The following is a 21,035-nucleotide window of genomic DNA, read 5'->3' as shown; positions in this document are numbered from 1 at the left end:
TCAAGATGAACCATAAGGAAACGACAAATGGTGAATTAATCTATACGAATTTGATTCTTTTTTAGGAACTACACCCAAAGGTGATAAATGAAAATTGACAAGCGGTATCTTCTTAAAAGGTCCGGCATTTCTACCTGCCTTAAATTTCTTTTTCTAACTTTGCCAACACCACCCCTGGATGCAGTGCCAGAGATCTTAATTTATTCACCCAATTTCAGCCAAAACCAGTAAAAGGGGAACCATAAAAGCAACTGCAAAACCGTCAATTAACAGTTTGGCTTTCTTGAGGCATGGATACCGCTCTAGCCATGCTAACATATTCGATAGAAGAGGTAATCCAGCTCTTTGTTCCTTTAAAACTCATCATTTTTAAGCAAAATTTTAAAATCTAATATCATAAAATACAGCATAAGTGTCACCAGCTTCCCCAGGGATCCGTAAGCAGACGTGTTTCGAGCTTAGTGGCTCTTATTCATTGCTTGACATAATAGTTTTTTTGTCAATCTTATGTACTAAATCCTGCCATAGTCAGATGTTATAAAGCTACCAATTAGTTCAAGTTAATTATTATTATTTTTCACCTGTTCAAACAATTGGTGTTAATTCCAGTAGCAGAATTTAAGTGACAGCATGAACTCAGGCGACCTCTCTCCCCGCGGCAGAGGGATACAATGTGGAGGATTACCTCCTGTTCTGCATCGCCGGAGGACCTGTAGAACAGTCACATCTTTCAATGTGAGTGTTCTACATGGGAGATCGTCGTGGGACACTCGTTATTAAATGGACTACGGCGGAAAGGTAAGTATAGGTTGGTTTGTTATTTTATTTTTGTTACCGGAGAACAATGGCGTCGGGGACTAGATGTTTGGCGAGTATGATTTTGTATGGGTTTTTTTTACAATTGAACACAGGCATTGTCTGATGGGACTACTATCCCATCATCGGCTAATGTTGTCACTGTCAATGTGACAGGATTCATAGCTCGATGGGAGCAGTAGTCCCATCAGACGATGCCTGGCTGCACAGACCCGCACACACACAGGGACACACACAGACAGAAAAATGCAGACACCCACACACACACACACAAATCCCCACACACAGACACGCGCATATTCTCCGCTCTAACATAGTCTCCGCCCACACACATTCTCTGCCCACACACTCTTTCTCCTGCCTTTCTGCAGCATTTTTGGCACACAACTCCGCAGGAAAACCGCAAACCTTTTTAAACCTGCGGTTTTGCTGCAGATTTGACTGACTCAATGGAAGTCAATGGGTGCAGAAACGCTGCAGATCCGCAAAAAGAATGGACATGCTGCGGAAAATAAACCTCTGCGAATCCGCACGGATTTTTTTCCTCAGAATGTGCACAGCAATTCTGGATTCCCATTGATTAACATTGTTTTTGCACTTCACTGCGGATTTGGTGCAATTCCATGCACCAAAATCTTAATCTATTATTAATTTTAATGGCTTCTTTTTGGTATGTTGTATCCATAGAAGTGTTTCTTTTTATCCAAATGTGCTTTCCCAATGGAACATTTTGTATGTTTTTTTTAGGATGGCAAGAGGTAGCATACAAGGTAGAGTTTGTTGCGGTTTCTTTTCTATAGGGGGTAACTATTATACCTTCTTCTGAGAAATTTAAATTAATATCTAAGAATTCAATTAGTTTATCCTGGATGTTCCAGGTAAATTATAAATTAATATCATTGTCATTTACAAAATTGACGAATTCACTAGCTGCCTCTTCAGTCCCATCCCATATCAGGAGGAGGTCGTCACAATAGCGACAATATCACCTGACATGGATGAAAGTTTGGACACAGCTCTGAAAATTTAACTTTCTTCCTAAACAGCCATATGGATATTTGCAATGGCTGGTGAAAAACCTGCACCCATCGTGGCTCCTTGTTTTTGTAAATAGAATTTCTGATTGAAAGAAAAATAGCTATGTGTTAAAAGGAATTCTGCTGCAATTAAAAAAAATTCTTTAATGACTGAAGTATAATCACTAAGTACAGTGCCTTGCGAAAGTATTCGGCCCCCTGGAACTTTTCAACCTTTTTCCACATATCATGCTTCAAACATAAAGATACCAAATGTAAATTTTTGGTGAAGAATCAACAAGTGGGACATAATTGTGAAGTTGAACGAAATTTATTGGTTATTTTAAATTTTTGTGGAAATTCAAAAACTGAAAAGTGGGGTGTGCAATATTATTCGGCCCCTTTACTTTCAGTGCAGCAAACTCACTCCAGAAGTTAATTGTGGATCTCTGAATGATCCAATGTTGTCCTAAATGACTAATAATGATAAATATAATCCACCTGTGTGTAATCAAATCTCTGTATAAATCCACCTGCTCTGTGATAGTCTCAGGGTTCTGTTTGATGCACATAGAGCATCATGAAGACCAAGGAACACAACAGGCAGGTCCGTGATACTGTTGTGGAGAAGTTTAAAGCCGTATTTGGATACAAAATGATTTCCAAAACTATAAACATCCCAAGGAGCACTGTGCAAGCGATCATATTGAAATGGAAGGAGTATCATACCACTGCAAATCTACCAAGACCCGGCCGCCCCTCTAAACTTTCAGCTCAAACAAGGAGAAGACTGATCAGAAATGCAACCAAGAGGCCCATGATCCCTCTGGATGAACTGCAGAGATCTACAGCTGAGGTGGGACAGTCTGTCCATAGGACATCAATCAGTCGTACACTGCACAAATCTGGCCTTTATGGAAGAGTGGCAAGAAGAAAGCCATTTCTCAAAGATATCCATAAAAAGCGTTGTTTAAAGTTTGCAACAAGCCACCTGGGAGACACACCAAACATGTGGAAGAAGGTGCTCTGGTCAGATGAAACCAAAATCGAACTTTTTGGCAACAATGCAAAACGATATGCTTGGCATAAAGACAACACAACTCATCACCCTGAACACACCATCCCCACTGTCAAACATGGCGGTGGCAGCATCATGGTTTGTGCCTGCTTTTCTTTAGCAGGGACAGGGAAGATGGTTAAAATTGATGGGAAGATGGATGGAGCCAAATACAGGACCATTCTTGAAGGAAACCTGCTGGAGTCTGCAAAAGACCTGAGATTGGGACGGAGATTTGTCTTCCAACAAGACAATGATCCCAAACATAGAGCAAAATCTACAATGGAATGGTTCACAAATAAACATATCCAGGTGTTAGAATGGTCAAGTCAAAGTCCAGACCTGAATCCAATCGAGAATCCGAGGAAAGAGCTGAAAACTGCTGTTCACAAACGATCTCCATGAAACCTCACTGAGCTCGAGCTGTTTGCCAAGGAAGAATGAGCAAGAATTTCAGTCTCTCAATGTACAAAACTGATAGAGACATACCCCAAGCGACTTGCAGCTGTAATTGCAGCAAAAGGTGGTATTAAGTTAAAGGGGCCAAATAATATTGCACGCCCCACTTTTCAGTGTTTGAAATTCCACAAAAATTTAAAATAACCAATAAATTTCGTTCAACTTCACAATTGTGTCCCACTTGTTGTTGATTCTTGACCAAAAATTTACATTTGGTATCTTTATGTTTGAAGCATGATATGTGGGAAAAGGTTGTAAAGTTCCAGGGGGCTGAATACGTTCGCAAGGCACTGTATTTCTAAAAATGATGATAATGCTTTTAAAGCCAAAAGGTGAGGAATGCTAGGATAATGGCTAATAACGTCCCAGGAAAGCCACTGACACTGTTTAGACCATATTGTACCATCTAACGAGGAAATTACCGTATATACTCGAGTATAAGCAGACCCGAATATAAGCCAACCCCCCTAATTTTGCTACAAAAAACTGGGAAAACTTATTGACTCGAGTATAAGCCTAGGGTTGAAAATGCAGCAGCTACTGGTAAATTTCAAAAATAAAAATAGATACCAATAAAAGTTAAATTATTTGAGACATCAGTAGGTTAGATGTTTTTGAATATATATATTGGTTCAGGAGCCCCATATAATGCTCCATACAGTTCCTGATGGCCCCATAAGATCCTCCATGCAAAATACACCCCATATAATACTGCACAAAGGTTAATAATGGCCCCATAAGAAGCTCCATAGAATAATATGCCCCATATGCTGCTCCATAAAGGTTATGGCCCCATAAAATGTTCCATAGATTATGCCCCATGTGCTGCCCCATAAGATGCTCCATAGATGCTGCCCCATATGCTGCTCCATAGATTGTGCCCCATATGCAGCCCCATAAGATGCTCCATAGATTATGCCCCATATGCTGCCCCATAAGATGCTCCATAGATTATGCCCCATATGCTGCCCAATACATAAGATGCTCCATAGATTATGCCCCATATGCTGCCCCATAAAATGCTCCATAGATTATGCCCCATAAGATGTTCCTTAGATTATTCCCCATATGCTGCTCCATAAAGGTTATGCTGCTGCGATTAAAAAAAATGACATACTCACCTCTCGTCGCTGGGGGCCAGGTGCCAGTGTCCTGAGCAGGCGAGGACACCGATGCGTTATGGGGGACAGATGCCAGTGTCGCCGCTTGCTCAGGGCCCCGGCACCTGAGATATTCACCTGTCCCCATTCCACTGCTGCGCGCCGCTCTGTCTTCTGGGTCCCTCTGTCAGTGACTGTTCAGGCAGAGGACGTGGTGTGCACTGAATACGTCACCACTCCCTCTGACCTGAATGTCACAGACAGAGGATACGGCAGACAGAGCGGCACGCAGCGGTGGAACAGGGACAGGTGAATATCACATATACTTACCCCCTCCTGGTGCGGTCTCTGCAGCCCCCCTGCTTCTCCCACGGTTTCCAGTAGCTTGTCCTTCCTTCATCGGTCACATGGTACTGCTCATTAAAGTCATGAATATGTGCATATTCATGACTTTAATGAGTGGTACCACGTGACCACTGAACACAGGCGCCTGAGACCGTGGTAGAAGCAGGGGGGCTGCCGAGACGTGCCAGGAGGGGGTAAGTATGATCTGACACCCCCGCTCCCCCTCCCCCGCCGATCCCCTTGGCGTATATGACTCGAGTATAAGCCAAGAGGGGTATTTTCAGCCCCAAAAAATGGGCTGAAAATCTCGGCTTATACTCGAGTATATACGGTACATGCTTTGTATCTCTTTGATAGCCTGGAGTATTTTTAACTAATGGTTGTAGATATAAATCAAGCCATGCACTTAAATTTAATATTATTATTATACATTTTTATAGCGCATTTATTCCATGGCGCTTTACATGTGAAGTTTTCTCCCAAATTTCCTATTCCTATGACAATAGGGCACAAGGGAGGAGGAAACTTGGGTTTGTGAATCTTAGGAAAGGAGTGAAGGATAGATGTGATAAGGAAATGAACTAACAAGTCCTCAGCAATGTTATCAGAAATAGCTCCCATGTTAACCCCTTCCTGAAAAAGTTTTTTTTGGTCTCCAGAGCTGAGAAACCTCCTTTCATGCACAGTGTCAGTGTGCAGAAAGTGCAGCGCTGACAGCTTCTATAGCATGCAGATGCTGCTTCATGTGCATGCTATAGATGTGATCAGCCTCCATAAAATGATTGTCCCATAGTGGGACAAAGTGTAAAACATAGAATGAAATTTTAAAAAAAATGTAAATAATTGTAAAAATATTAAAAAAATAAACAAAAAAATAATAATAAAAAAAATAATATTTATTCTGTCACTAAAAAATTTTTTAATGAAAAAAAAATCTAAACAATAAAAGTGTACATATTTGGTATCCACGCGTTCGTAACGACCCGGCCTACAAAACTGTCCCACTGGTTAACCCCTTTAGTGAACACCATAAAAAAACAGGCAAAAAACAATGCTTTATCATCATACCTCCGAACAAAAAGTGGAATAACACGCGATCAAAAAGACGGATATAAATAAACATCACACCGCTGAAAACGTCATCTTATCCCGCAAAAAACAAGCTGCTATACAGCATCATCAGCGAAAAAATAAAAAAGTTATAGCTCTCACAATAAAGTGATGCAAAAACAATTATTTTTTCTATAAAATAGTTTTTATTAAATAAAAGCACCAAAACATAAAAAAAAAGAGTTATCGCTGTAATCGTACTGACCCGAAGAATAAAACTGCCTTATCAATTTTACCACATGCGGAACAGTATAAATACACCCCCCAAAAAGAAATTCATGAATTGCTGGTTTTTGTTCATTCTGCCTCCCAAAAATTGGAATAAAAAGCGATCAAAAAATGTCATGTGCCCGAAAATCGTACCAATAAAAATGTCAACTCGTACCGCAAAAAACAAACCTCAATTGACTCTGTGGGCAAAAATATGGAAAAATTATTTCTCTCAAAATGTCGTGATGCAAAAACTATTTTTTGCAATAAAAATCGTCTTTTAGCTTGTGACAGCAGTCAAACATAAAAATCCGCTGTAAGGCCTCTTTCACACATCCTGATATTTCCGGTACCAGAGATGTCAGTGTCCGTGTGTGTAATACTTGTGGCATGCATGTGCCGCATCAGTACCACACGGATGGGAACTAAGGAAGCTTAACAGTAAGTGGGTGCAGAACATGGCTCTCATCATTCTACCCTGCTCTGCCGGCGATCGGCTCAAGCAGGAAAGAATGATGAGAGTTACATTCAACCCCTTAACGACCGCCGATACGCCTTTTTAACGGTGGCAGTTAAGGGTGCTTAAACCACAGCACCACTTTTTAATGGTGCTGAGCTTTAAGGTAATAGCGCCCCCCAGCATCAAAATTTCTTCGGAGTCTTGGCTCCTGGGGGTAGCCGAGACACCAGAGAACATGATTCGGGTCAGTTTTTACCGACCCTGGTGTTGCGATTGCCATTATTCAAGCTATAACGGCGACCCCCAAAAAAAGTCGATTTTCCATTTAATTTCTCTCTCCTCTGATGTGATTACATAGAATCGAGGAGAGAGAAATAGGGTCCCTGATCACCCCCCCACCCGGTACCTCCGTTGTCCCTGCAGGCCCCAATGAAGTCCCCCGGGTCGCCGGCTTATTCTCTTCTTCCGGGAGAAAATGGGGGGGCGCATGCAAAGTGCACCCGCCGAGATCTGCCAGCCGGCACCAGGCAACAATAGGAGATTTCTTCCTATTGGTTCATTTTGATCACTGTGATAGACCCTATCACAGTGATCAAAATGAAAAAATAGTAAATTAAACCCCCCTTTATCACCCCCTTAGTTAGGGAAAAATAATAAAATAAAAAAATTAATTTATTTCCATTTTCTCATTAGGATTAGAGTTGGGCTAAAGCGAGTTGGGCTAAAGCTTGTATCAGGGAATTGTGAGGTGACCAAGGATGTTAATGTTAAGTACCTGAAAATGTCTTCTCCCACCCCAAATTCATTATGATGGTAATAAAGACTTATAATAAATGGGGGGAACAGAGGACAGGGATAAATGTTATGTTCACATATTCAGGATCTGCTGAATATCCTAATGTGTTGGCAGGAAAAACGCTATGTAAAATAAATTTTTTCCACATTTTTTACATGCTTTTGTTGCATATTTTCCCCCACTCATTAATATGAATTTTAATACGCTGCAAGAATTTACATTATGCAGTTAAGGTTTGGGTTTGGATTAGGGTTAGGGTTGGGATCAAGGGTGTGTTGGGGTTAGGGTTGTGGTTAGGGTTATGATTAGGATTAGGGGTATGTTGCGGTTAGGACTGGAGTTAGAATTAGGGGATTTCCACTTTTTAGGTAAATAAGGGGGTCTCCAAATATGACATGGCGCCACCATTGATTCCAGCCAAATTTGCGCTCAAAAAGTCAAACGGTACTCCCTCCTTTCAGAGCCCTGCCATGCACCCAAGCAGTGGCTTTTCCCCACATATGGGGTATCGGCGTACTCAGGAGAAATTGCACAACAAATTTTGTGGTCCATTTTCTCCTGATACCCTTGTGAAAAAAAACATGGTTGCAAAGTAAATTTTTTATGAAAAAATAAAGTGTTAATTTATTCCTTCCACATTGCTTTAGTTCTTGTGAAGCACCCAAAGGGTTAATGAGCTTCTTGAATGTGGTTTTGTGCACCTTAGGGGTGCAGTTTTTAGAATGGTGTCACTTTTGGGTATTTTCTGTTATATTGACCCCAAACTCATTTCAGGTGGTGTCTAAAAAAATTGTTTTGTAAATTTTGTTGTAAAAATGAAAAATTGCTGGTCAACTTTTAACCCTTATAACTTCCTAACAAAAAAATTGTGATTTAAGAGCATAAAAACTAAAAGTTTGAAAATTGCAACATTTTTTAAATTTTCACCATATTTCGTTTCTTTTCCATAAATAAACGCAAGTCGTAACAAAGAAATTTTAGCACTACCATGAAGTACAATATGTCACGAAAATTTTTTCTCAAAATCAGCAGGATTTGTTAAAGCGTTCCAGAGTTATAACCACATAAAGTGACAGTGGTAAGAATTGTAAAAATTGGCTTGGTCATTAAGTAGCAAATTGGCTCTGTCACTAAGGGGTTAATATTATTGTACTCATTTTTATTATGTATACCCCTTTTTACATGTAAAGCGCCATGGAATAAATGGCACTCTACCTATAAATAATAATAATAATACCACTGTGCGGCTGCCAAAGAAAAGGGAGTAGAGTATTCCGTCCAGTCACAGAAGTTGCCAAAATGCTATGCAATTATACTATTTCCACTCTGTGTAAATTGATGCTACTTTAGTGGTGTCTGACAATAAGTTTTTGAAATGTGAAGACTCCAAGTTGGGTCTCCATCTTATTGGTTGCCTGTAGTGGAAGGTATGTCAGATCCCCATTATACTGTTTCTACTCTGGGGAATTTGAGGACACTTTAGTGGTGTATGACAATGAATTTTGGAAATGTGGAGACTCCAAGTTGGGTCTCTATCTGGTGGGTTGCCTGTAGTGGAAGGGGTGTCTGAGCCCCATTATACTATTTCTACTGTGGGGAAATTGATGCCACTTTAATTATGCGTGACAATAATTTTTTCAAATGTGGAGACTCCAAGTTGGATCTCCATCTGGTGGGTTGCATGTTGTGGAAGGGGTGTCAGAAATAGTATAAGGCTATGTTTCCACGTTAAGGAAAAGCTGCGGAGAGGACGCAGCTCCACCCAAATCACTGCACCTTTTGTACGCGCGGTGATTCTGCATGTGTTCATTGGAATCACCTCATCCTATACATAGACTGTGCTATTTATCTTGCAGAAACTGAGAGTCTCCTCAAATTAAATAGACATTCTGCAGTCTATAAAGAAGTGCCACATGTCTGTTTACGCAGGTCTGCCACCTGCATGTTTGCACGCAAAGTGGAGATGGCATTTCATAAAATCCCCTCCACTATGCTGCAACATCTGGACGCTGCAGATTGGACACTGCGGCTGTAGGCAGTGTCCAATCCGCAGCGTTTCCTGAACGTGGAAACATACCCTAATAGTCCTTTTTTTCCCAGCCATAATCAGGTGGCACAAATATCAGCTTGGTAGAGCACTAATGTTAGAAAAATGTAAGGATAGTAATACAGGTAGTTGACAGAAAGTAAGTGCAGGCCTACTGATCTCGGAGCCCTCCTGCTACAGGCAACACACATGAAGGAGATCCAACTTGGAGTGCAAACATTTAAAAATAAATGATTTCCACACACCACTAAAGTGGCATCCATTTCCACAGAGTAGAAGCAAAATCCAGTTTGAGCTGTTGCATGAGGTATCAGTGGTACCAGCAAAGCAGGATTACACTGGTCCCTCACCCACCTCATCTTAATTGAAATTTAACTTTAAATTTCTAAATGCTGGCCCGCACCCTGATACATCATGCATGGCCCATGGCTGATGATGCTGTGCCATTATCAAATTGTTACTGTGGGTCAATTGATGCCACCTTTCCTGGTGTCTGACCCCAATTTGAGCTGTTTGGGAAGCTTTTTGTCTCCCCTTCAGGGGTTGTCTGTATGTTTGGTTTTGCCTCACATTGAATTCAATGGGGTTCGGGTATGTTCGATGAACCGTTCAGCGAACATGATTGGCGAACATCAGGAAGTTCATCTAACCGAACCAAACCTTGAAGGGTTTGCTTATCTCTACTCATTGCGCTACTGCAGCTGTTTTCTTATTTACTTTTTAAAACATCTTTAAGAAACCAGGGACTCACATAACAATGGACATTGCAAATTAATCCAATTCTAACTAAAAGGAAATTGAAATAAATTGTTTTAAACCTAACTTTAAAGCTATATACATAATGAAGGTTTTAATATATTGATTTATCTTAAAATGGATATATCATTTTACACTAAATGTAGCCAAGCAAGAATAAAGGAAGGGACCGTCAATACAAATGAAATGGTGCATTAATAATTAAAAACATTATTGTAGGGAAAAAGTGAAACAAAGGCTAGGAGCAGAATGCCAGACATCAGGATGCAATGAGTAGAGGTCAGACTAAGGCTACGTTCACATGTCAAGTAATCATCAGTTAATACAGATCTAGCAGTAATCAGTTAGTCCACTAATTAACGAATCCAGTAGAGATCAGTTATTTATAAAACTGACTAAAAAGTTGCGTCTGCACAACTTTTTTGGCAACAGATTGCTGATGAAACCATTCTAACGGATCACTACTGGACATGTTATCTCAGACTAATGATGCTCAGCAGACCATAACTTGTTTACAGATGCCTGCTTCTATGACTAGCATTACATAGACATGGAACACAAAACACTCAGGGGTGGACTTATAGCCGGTGCAGCCAGGGCAGCTGCATTGGGGCCCAGAGGTGAAGGGGGGCCCTTGCATGGCAGTTATAATGAGGGCAATCTGGCCTGATGCTCAAACCCCGATTGCCCTCATCATATGCGGTGTGCTGGGCAGTGAGCGATCCTACAGCTCTGCTACCTACAGGAGAAAATGGCAGCAGAGCCACAGGAATCCATCCCAGCTTCCTGGCGGGTGCTCTCTGTAACACAGGTGCATGTGGCTTGAAGACGTAAGCACATCAAGCGTGCCTGAATAATTTAGAAAGTTGCCGACAAGGAAAGAAAGAAGTGGTGTTGGTGAAGAACGAATGGACAGGGGAGTGGACAATATGAGGGATGTGGGAGAGAGGACAGTATAAGGGATGTGGGGGAGAAGACAATATGAGGGATGTAGGGGAGAGGACAATATGAGGGAACTGGGGAGAGGACAATATGAGGGTAAGCACGTCACGCGTGCCTATATCATTTAGAAAGTTGCCGACAAGGAAAGAAAGAAGTGGTGTTGGTGAAGAATCAATGGACAGGGGAGTGGACAATATCAGGGATGTGGGGGAGAAGACAATATGAGAGATTTAGGGGAGAAAACAACTTGAGGGGTGTGGGGGAGTAGACAATGAGGGGATGGGGATCGGGATAAGAGTAAGGGGTACTTACAATGGACTTATGAACAGGGGGAGGAGGATGTTAGATATAGATGTAAAATGAATTGGGTGGTGGAAGACGGTGCTAAGTCCCTGATAGCGTCTTCCCCCATATCACAATTCATTATGACACTATCAGGGACTTGGAGGCGATAAGGTGCATAGGACACTTTGCAATGAATTGAAAGGTGGGAGAAGACACTATTAGGGACATGTATCAGGGAATTGGGAGGTGACCAAGGATGTTAATGTTAAGTACCTGAAAATGTCTTCTCCCACCCCAAATTCATTATGATGGTGATAAAGACTTATAATAAATGGGGGGAACAGAGGACAGGAATAAATGTTATGTTCACATATTCAGGATCTGCTGAATATCCTAATGTGTTGGCAGGAAAAACGCTATGTAAAATAAATTTTTTCCACATTTTTTACATGCTTTTGTTGCATATTTTCCCCCACTCATTAATATGAATTTTAATACGCTGCAAGAATTTACATTATGTGCAGATTTTAATTTTCTGCAAATCTGCAAGGAAAAAATAAGGAACGTGTGCATGACACTTCAGGGATCTCATTCACTTTGTTTTTAGTGTAACACCTTGCATGTTTTCCATAACAAAAATGCATCGTGTGCACATAGCCTTAAAGTTAATTGGGTAGAGTGAAAGAGACTGAATAACTTGTATTTATAGGGTGGCAGAGATGATAGGTAATGGGGAAATAGTACTGCTTATGCCTTTATTCTTTGATTGGTGCATGGCTAATAGTATATTAACCCCTTTCCGACATCGGGTCAAGTAGTACGCCAATGTTGGACTCCCTCCATTTGATGTGGGCTTCAGTGCTGAGCCCACATCTTTTCCAGCACATCAGCTGTTTTGAACAGTTGACATGTGCCTCTAACAGCCACGGGTGGAATTGCTATCCACCCGCCGCTGTTAATCTGTGAAATGTCGCGGTCAGTCTCTGACAGAGGCGTTTAACTCGCACTTCCGGCAAGTATGCCAAAAATCCTGCCCATCGGTGCTCGTGTCACATGACCGCGGGTTGCCAATGGGTTGGCATGACAACCAGAGGTCTCCAGCAGACCTCCATGGTTTTCACTGTCAGATTGCTATGAACGCTGCTTGGTGGTCGGTGCTCATAGCAAGTGAACAATTCTGCTACATACAGGTAATCCGATCATCGCCTGTATGTAGCAGAGCTATTTGGATTATGGCAGCTTCTAGTCTCCCATGGAGACTATTGAAGCATGCCAAAAGAAAAAAAAAAGTTTTTAAATATATAAAAAAAATAAAAAAATATAAAAGTTCAAATTACCCCCATTCGACCCAAAAATAAAAGAAAACAATAAAAAAAGCAAGCATACACATATTTGGTATTGCCGCATTCAGAATCACCCAATCTATCAATGTAAAAAAGAATTAACCTGATTGCTAAACGGTGTAATGAGAAAAAAAGTAAAATTGCCAGAATTTTGTTTTTTTGGCCGCCGCAACATTGCATTAAAATGTAATAACAGGCAATCAAAAGATGGTATCTGCACCAAAATGGTATCACTAAAATCATCAGCTTGGCACGCCCCAAAAATGCCCTCACCTAACCCGAGATCACGAAAAATGGAGACACTATGGGTATCAGAAAATGGCAATTTATTTTTTATTTTTTTAAAACTTTGGATTTTTTTTTCACCACCTAGAGAAACAAGAACCTAGATATGTTTGGTGTCTGTGAACTCGTAATGACCTGGAGAATCATAATTGCAGGTCAGTTTTAGCATTTAGGCTATGTGCACACGTCCGGAATTCCCGCGGATTTTATGCGAAAACGCTGCGAAAATGCATAAAATAAGCAACCCATTGAGTTCAATGGCATATCGCAGATGCTGTGCTAAAGCTGCGTATTTTTCCACGGCGGAATCGCATCGCGGAAAAATGCGCAGCAGGCTCATTCTTTTTGTGGCATTCTGCACACATAGGAATGCATTGTTCCACTTACTTTCCGCATGTAACTATGCCCACCATGCGCAAAGTAAGCGGAAAATGTGCAGGTGGTGAGATGCTACGTCATCTGGGGTCATTGTCACAAGGCATCGCTGGGAACGGGACTTGCTGGGAGCATCGCTGAGGCCTGGGGACACTGCTTCGGACGCTGGAAGGTGAGAATAACACTTTTTTAATTTTTTTTATTATTTTTAACATTATATCTTTTTACTACTGAGGCTGCATAGGCAGCCTCAATAGTAAAAGGTTGGTCACACTTGTCAAACACTATGTTTGACGAGTGTGACCAACCTGTCAATCGATTTTCCAAGCGATGCTACAGATCGCATGGAAAATGCTAGTATTCTGCAAGCTAATTAAGCTTGCAAAACTCTAGTTTTTCGCGGCAGGGGGTTGTGGAAATGCCGCAAACAATCTGCACGTGTGCAGATAGCCTTAGTGAACAAGGTAAAAAAAAAATAACTGTTTGATTGCACTTTTTTGCAATTTCACTACATTTTCCAGTACACTATAAGTTAAAACCAATTGTGTTGTTCAAAAGTACAACTCGTCCCGCAAAAAACAAGCCCTCACATGGCCATAATGAACAAAAAATAAAAAAGTTATGATTCTGGGAAGAAGGGGAGAAAAAAAGTGAAAACGCAAAAACGAACATATACCTCTGTGGGTTAAGGGGTTAGTGGTGGGGTACATAAATACCCACATGGGTATTTTTAAGATTAAATATTAAAGATAGATTTTTTTTTTTTTCCTTTTCCAAAGATTTTATTTGGATTTTAAAATAACAGGCAAGAATAGGGAGTAAGGGCAGGAGAGGAAGGAGGGGGGGGAGAGGATAGGGATGGGGAGGGAAAGAAAAAAAAGGAGGGACATAGGTAAAATAACAATGCAACAATATAACAATATAACAAGAGTGATATTACACTTATAGGGTATATAATGCCCAGGTCACTGGGGGTGTAAAAGGTATAAACAAAACAGCTGCGAACAAACGCATAACGAGAGATTGTAGCCAATTAAGGCCAATCATAAGTGAGCAAATATTTAACAAGGATTAGTAGACGAAATATACAATTAAATGGTAGCGCCTAGAAGTTGGTGGTGAGAGAAATTAAGTTATAGGGGACGGAAAGGCCTTGTCCCATTTGTTCCATTTTTTATAAAATTTTCCAAACTGATTATTAATCAGAGCAAAATTCAGTTCATGTGCTCTATGTTGCTGGACTAGGTGGAAGATAACCTCTGGATTTGGGAGTATTTTGTTTTTCCAGTGGAAAGTGATGAAATTTTTTGCTACAAGACAAAGATGAATGAATATGGGTTGGAGTGCCAAGTCTAGTTCGTCTAGGTTAAGGGAAAGAAGGGCCATTTGAGGGGTGAGGGTTAAAGTTTTGTTAGAGAGTTTATTGAGAGAGGTAGAGATCCAAGACCAGACTGTTTTGACTCTGGGACATTCCCAAAACATATTCAATAGGTCTCCCTTGAAGCCGCAGTCTCTCCAGCAAAGGGGTGAGGATGAGTTTGAAGGACCGAAGTGTGCTAATTTTGCCGGAGTAATGTACCAATTACTAATAGTTTTAAAGTATGTCTCTTGAAGTGGAAATGAGATTGTGGAGTTGTACGTTTTGGAGAGAGCCTCTTCCCATTGTTCAGGAGAAAAGGTGGATTTTAGGGTTTTTTCCCAGGTAACCATATAAGGGCTTTTTGACAAACTATCGTCGTTGTTGAAGGAGTCATAGAGAAAGCCATGACTCCAAAAGATTTTACGATGAGGATTGAGTAAGACTTTTATGGAAGCGTGAGTAAAGTTCATTTTTGACTTAAGAAAAGCGAGGACTTTATCTTTTAAGAGGATGAATTCTAAGAATAAGGAATGAGGGACGTTAAAGTTTTTTTAAAGATAGATTTTTAAGATGAATTTATGGTTCTTGAAATGAAGGTATGACCAGATGGAGAAGAAACAGCAGAAAATGGCGTCAGCAGTCACTGGATGTAAGTATCTGCAGTGTATGACTTGGAGTAATAATGTTATTTCTAAAATCACTCAGGTTGTATTCTCACATTCGTGTGAAATGTCCTTATGCTGCAAGATTTTTTTTTTATCAGATGGCACATGGACTTGAATAGATCTATAAAACTCATCACACATTCGAGACAAATAAGAACATAAAGGCTTGTCTCAGTTTTGCCAGAAAACATCTTAATGATCCCCAAGACTTTTTGGAGAATACTTTGTAGACTGACGAGACAAAAGATTAACTTTTTGGAAGGTTTCCCGATACATCTGGCGTAGAAGTAATACAGCACTTCAGAAAAGGAACATCATACCTGTTCTGCCTTCATACATGTTGACACAGTGTGCACTCTAGCATACAGCATAAACCACCTTCTATCTTCCAAAATATGCAGGCTGTTCTCTGTAGTCTAACTTGTTTATTGGTGAAAAGTATAGAACATGCGGTAAAACTATAAAGAATACAAACAACATGGGTAAGTATTGGGCAGATGATCACACAGCTAACATAATTACAGGAAGTATACAGTGTGATGCAAACTTTACATAGAAACACACAGGTGTCTAATTACATCTACTGAGTACTGGCTGCTGTACAGTTAATAACATCTCTGTAACACTACATTGCAAGAAAAGACATTAACCTTACCAGATATGCTTTACCAGGATAACGAACTCAAGTAGGGGAGTTACAGGAGGACAAATAAACACATGTGTTCTTATGAAATACACAGAAGAAAATGGCATCTTCCTCATCCCAGAATACATTGCTTCATTCCCACATGCATTGCTTCAATCCAATGTGCAACACTTCTGTTAAAGACACAGGCTGTAAATGCTATTTAAGACACAGCTATAAATTCAGCCACCACTAGATGGTGTTATAACTAAACCAGCACATAATGCAAACATATTTTTGCCCTATATTCAGAGGGCAGAACAATACCAACAATAAAATATGGTGGTGGTGGAAAAGTGATGGTCTGGGGCTGTTTTGCTTCTTCAGGACCTGGAAGACTTGCTGTGGTAAATGGAACCATGAATTCTACTGTCTACCAAAAATTCTTGAAAGAGAATGTCTGTCCATGTGTTTGTGACCTCAGGCTGAAACACACTTGGGTTATGCAGCAGGACAATCATCCAAAAGACACCAGAAAGTCCACCTCTGAAAGGCTTAAGAAAAACAAAATTTATGCTTTAGAGTGGCCTAATCAAAGTCCTGACCTTAATCCAATTGAGATGCTGTGTCATGACCTTAAAAAAAGTGGTTCATGTTCAGAAACCCTTCACCCTCCAATGTGACTGAATTACAACTCTGCAAAGATGAGTGGGCCAAAATTCCTCCAAAGTGCTGTAAAAGACTCATTGCCAGTTATCACAAATGCTTGATTGCAGTTGTTGCTGCTAAGGGTGGCCCAACCAGTTATTAGGTTTAGGGAGCAAACATTTTTTCACACAGGGCCCTGTAGGTTTGCTTTTCTTTTTCCCTTAATAATAAAGAACTTCATTTAAAAACTGCATTTTGTGTTTACTTGTGTAATCTTTGTCTAATATTTAACTTCTTTATCCCTCAAGGCTGTTTGCACCTTCATGACCAGGCCAAATTTTACATTTCTGATCACTGTCATTTTATGAGACAATAATTCTGAAACGCTTCAACGGATCCCACTGATTCTGAGAATGTTTTTCCATGACATATTGTACTTCATGATAGTGGTAAAACTTTTCGATATGACTTGCGTTAATTTGTGGAGAAAAAATGGAAATTTGGTGAACAGTTTGAAAATTTTGCACTTTTCAAACTTTTAATTCTTATGCCCTTAAATCAGAGTTAAGTCACCCAAAATAGTTAATAAATAACATTTCCCACATGTCTACTTTACATCAGCACAATTTTTTAAACAAATTTTTTTGTTAGGAAGTTATAAGGGTTAAAAGTTGACCATCGATTTCTTATTTTTCCAACAAAATTAACAAATCCATTTTTTTTAGGAAACACATCATATTTAACTTTAAGGAGTCTACATGACAGAAAATATGCAAGTGACCCCATTTTGGAAACTAGACCCCTCAATGAACCTTTCTATATGTATAATGAGCATTTTGACCTCACAAATGCTTCACAAAAGTTTATAACGTAGAGCCGTGAAAATAAAAAAAATCACATTTTTTTCCACAAAAGTGATATTTTAGCCATAATTTTTTTTTATTTTTACAAGATTAACAGGAAAAATTGGACTCCAAAAGTTATTGTGCAATTTCTACTGACCACGCTGATACCCCATATTTGGGGGAAAACCACTGTTTGGGCGCACGGCAGAGTTCAGAAGACAAGGAGCATTGTTTGACTTTTTGAGGCAAAATTGGCTGGAATTGAGAGCTGATGTCATGTTAGGTTTGGAGAGCCCCTGATGTGCCTAAAAAGTGAAAAAAACCACAAATGACCCCATTTTGGAATATAGACCCCCAAGTAATTTATTTAGATATGAGGTGAGTACAAGAGAAAAAGGGCCCCAAATTTTGTTGTGCAATTTCTCATGAGTACACTGATAACTCATATGTGTGAGAAAACCACTGTGTGCACGTCAGGGCTCGAAAGGGAAGGAGTGACGTTTTGGAATGATGAAATGGTCTGCGGTGTCATGTCGCATTTGCAGAGCCCCTGATGTGCCTAAACAGTGGAAATACCCAACAAGTGAGTTGTGTAAAGTTCGTCAGGTTGGCATACGTGAGTTATGTAGTGTTTGTCACGTTGGCATACGTGAGTTGTGTAAGTCAGGAATGAATTTAGTAGTCCATGGATGTGTGGTATAGTATGATGTATTCTTTTATACACAGGCCAGGTTTGTCAGGGCAAGTGATGCATTCATAAATGGTGTCCTTGCGTATCCCCCTTCTGTTCCACACACTGCACTTCTTTTGCAGCATTACTATTTTGTGCTTTGAGGGACCTTCCTGGAAAAATGTTGGCTTGATACGATACGAGCACCTTTAGTTCTGGAAGTGCGGGGACCCGCTCCGTCATGATCTCCAATGATTACGACCTTGATCACTATCTCCTGGAACTGAAGGTACGACGTATCGGTGTGGCATGCACATCGTGATAATATGAAAGGGTTGTGCATTGCCATCCGCACAATGTTCACGGCCAGCATCTTGTACCATACATTGGCTTTTCTCATGGCACTGTAAGGCTGGAAGACTTGATCAGAGAGATAAACTCCCCCCATGTTCTTATTGTACCTCAGTTCACAATGTGGTTTCTGGACCTGTATAGAGGTACCTCGTACAGCGCTGGGGGTGCTGCCATTACCATGTAGGGTGGTCAAGTAAAGGACACCCCTCTTGCCCTTGTACTTAACCACCAGCTTGCTGTCGCTTCATTCGGATCTGCTCTCACCCTTTCTGAGCAGCTGCCCAATTAGCGTCTTAGGCTGTGTGCACACGCTGCGGATTAGGTGCGGAATCATCCGCCCGGATTTACGTTGCGGTTTTACCTGCGGATTGCTCTGCGGTTTTGCCCTGCGGTTTTTCATCTCCTCAATGGAGGAGATGGCAAACCGCAGCAGAATCCGCAGAAAAAACTGCTGCGGGTCCGCAGTGGCCAAAACCGCTGCAGAACCGCAGCAAAATCCGCAGCGTGTGCACACAGCATTAGGAAGGCCTCTTTGATTTATGGCAGGTTGCAGTAGCTCGTGCAGAGAGGGACTTGAACAGTGGGATGCTGGTATAAAAGTTATCTATTTAAAGGTGATAATCTTGATCCAGCCGTGAGTGCACAAAATCCCACACAATTTTCCCACTCACTCCCAGGACAGGGGGACATTCAGGCGGTTCACTACGGGAGTCCTTCCCTTCAAAACCCTAAACTTGTGGGTGTACCTTGAAGCACTCACACAGTTTGTACAGCTTAATTCCTTACCTGGCCCTCTTACTGGGCAGGTATTTATGAAATTTGAGCCTCCCCTTGAAATGAATTAGGGACTCATCCATGCAGATGTACCTTTGGGGCAATTGCACCTCAGAAAACTTGTTGCTGAAGTGTTCAATGACTGGCCAAACTTTGAAGACAGTCAAAGTTAGGGTCATCTCGTGGAAGACATTATGCAATATCATTATAATTCAAAAATTTTTGGATGGCCTCAAAACGTTTATGGGTCATGCCAATGCACAAGACTGGAGTATTATATAAAACATCAACACTCCAATATTGCCAAAGTTCCGGCTTCTTCACTATTCCCATGTAAAGGACCAGGCCCCAAAACATCATCATTTCTCCTGTGTCCATTTCTGTGAGGTCGGTGGTGTCAAATTTGAATCCTGATTGCACCACAAAATCAGTAATCAGTGTCTCAATCTTTGGTGGGTGAGGTCCATATTGGGTCAGTAATGGTGGTCAATGGTGCAGTATATGCCCTGGGGCATCGGTGTGTGATGGTTCAGCATCACTTGAGGACAGGGCCGGCGTTATGGGCAGGCAGACCAGGCAGCTGTCTACTGCCCCCAGGATCAGATGGGGCCCCCTGCTGGTTCCACAATGGAGTGCAATTCAAATAGCACAAGGCAGAGTTTTGCTTTGCAGAAGAGGCAGATATACAGTAAGTGCATCTTATCTGTTCTGCAATGCGAGCCTTTCCCGGCACTGCACTGCCTTGTGTTATTTATTGTAATGTCAATGGTAGAAGCAGTCAGGCATGTTATACTGACCTGACCTGCGATCTGCATCTTCTCCTGTTCTTCTAATATATACCGTAGCATCCATCCTCATTTTTACAGGCTTACTATTTGACACCTGACACCTGACGTAGTCCTGACGTGGCACAGCAGTGCCTGTAAGGACACAGTACAATAGCTGTGCTGCCACCTTGATGAAGTTTTCCGACATAGACAACACTACTTCATTGGTGAGTTGTTTTTTTTACTGCACCTCCACACCAGTCACACACTGCACAGCAATACAAACCTCCAATGTAATAAACAACAAAAATGTTAAAAAAAAAATTGATCCCTGCTGTCACTGATCTGGATCCTGCACAGACCTTACTGTGGTATGCGCTGGTGTAAAGAGCAAACAGTTCGCTGGATGCAGTGAGTAACCGGAGACAGAGACGGGGTTAACAAGGATTTACTGAACAATCAATAACAAGTGATACTCCACACAGGGAGGAAAAGGAAATAGCGAAAGAACATACAAAATAAGCGGGACACTTATCGGTTGAAGTTCTGGCAAGGGGGAGGCTGGAATATCTCCCGACGGCATCTCCAATGATGCACAAAGTCTCTCTGGCTCTGCAACGAAGAAACGAGTAACAGTGCCGATAAATCCAGTCCTGCTTGACTTGGGTACGCTGGAACGTGAAAACAGTCTTTTGTGTAAATGTCTCGAAAATTACGCCAGGCACGGGTTGTGAGCAGGTGAACAATTCGCAACAACGGTACTGGTATGGCTAAACAGACATGTCTCAAGTTCCCCTACGTCAGTGGGGTCCCCATGAGTCGCCTCTAAGATCTGGAGTACTTTAGCAAACGTGTCTCGGTCCCGGGGAGTACGCAACATCACAGAGTATCGAGCCTTTCCATCTAAAGCCATAATGGCCACCTC

This window comes from Dendrobates tinctorius, unplaced genomic scaffold, assembly GCF_039654945.1.
Source record: "Dendrobates tinctorius isolate UK_male_01 unplaced genomic scaffold, ASM3965494v1 ptg000011l, whole genome shotgun sequence".
In the NCBI taxonomy this organism is placed as follows: Eukaryota; Metazoa; Chordata; class Amphibia; order Anura; family Dendrobatidae; genus Dendrobates; species Dendrobates tinctorius.
This window is presented reverse-complemented; position numbering follows the sequence as displayed.